The following is a 1,455-nucleotide window of genomic DNA, read 5'->3' as shown; positions in this document are numbered from 1 at the left end:
TGGGAGGGGGGAGGGCAGTTAGGTGTGATCAGGCTGGCATGCAGAGGCAGTGAGGGGCAATCAGGCTGGCGGGGGGAGGCGGGGAGCAGTTAGGGGCAACCAGGCAGGTAGGCAGGTGAGTAATTAGGAGCTAGCAGTCAAGGATTGTGAGAGGGATGTTCGACTGCCAGTTTAGGCCCAATCCCAGGGATCAGGCCTAAACCGGCAGTCGGACATCCCCCGAGGGGTCCTGGATTGGGGAGGTGCAGGCTGGGCTGAAGGGACATCCCTCCCCCCCACCCCATGCCCAAATTTCATGCATCAGGCCTCCAGTAAAATTTTTAAAAAAAACAAAACCCTGTCATTTCTGAATTTTTCTTTCTGCACTTCGGTGTGTTTCATTGTATTTTAACTTTCAGTTTTTCTGATTAGAAATCATCATCTATATCCATATTGTTATTCCTCTTAATATAATGTTGTTTTTTCCTCTGATGACTTTTAGGATTTTCTCTTTATCTGTGACTTTGGTATGTATAGGTGTGATTTCTTTGTATTTATCTTATACTAGAGGCCTGGTGCACAAAAGTTGTGCAGTCGGGAGGTGGGGTCCCTCAGCCCGGGGCCTGTTCCCTCTCACAGTCTGGGATCCCTCGGGGGATGTCTGACTGACCACCAGAAGGCAGACATCCTTAGTGCTACTGCGGAGGCTGGAGAGGCTCCCGCCATCGCCGCTGCACTTGCCAGCTGTGAGTCCAGCTTCTGCCTGAGTGGCGCTGTCTGTTGTGGGTTGAGTGTCTTTCCCCTGGTGGTTGGTGCACATCATAGTGACCAGTCATTTTGCTGTTCGGTCAATTAGCATATTAGCCTTTTATTATATAGGATGGTGCTTGCTTACTGGACTTGGATAGCTAGAATAACAGTTTTCACTAAATTTGTAAAAATTTCATGCATTTTTTTCTTCAAATAATATTTTCTGCTCTATCACTTCTTATGTCAGAGTGCTTGATAATTTCCATAGGTCACCAAATCCCTGTTCTTTTTCTTTTCTCTGTTTCCTCTTCTTTATATTGGACACTTTTTATAGAGCTACATAAGGTTCACTGACTTCAACTCTCTTCTGTTCAACCCATTCAATGTATCTATAATAATAAAAGCGTAATATGCTAATTATACTGGACAGCCAAATGACCTTCCGGACGTCCTTCCCGACGAAGCCGCAGCAGCAGGGGCTGAGGCAGAGATGGTAGGGGCGATCATGCCGGCAGGCAGTTGAGCAGTTAGGGGCAATTAGGCAGGCAGGCAAGTGGTTAGGGATGATCAGGCAGGCAGGTATAGGGGTTAGGGGTGATCAGACAGGCAGGCAGAGTGGTTAGGGGCAATCAGGCAGGTATATAGAGTGGTTAGGAGCGATCAAGCAGGTAGGTGAGCGGTTAGGAGCCAGCGGTCCCCGATTGCGAGAGGGTGCAGGTCGAGCTG

This window comes from Myotis davidii, unplaced genomic scaffold (assembly GCF_000327345.1).
Source record: "Myotis davidii unplaced genomic scaffold, ASM32734v1 scaffold335, whole genome shotgun sequence".
Classification (NCBI taxonomy): Eukaryota; Metazoa; Chordata; class Mammalia; order Chiroptera; family Vespertilionidae; genus Myotis; species Myotis davidii.
This window is presented reverse-complemented; position numbering follows the sequence as displayed.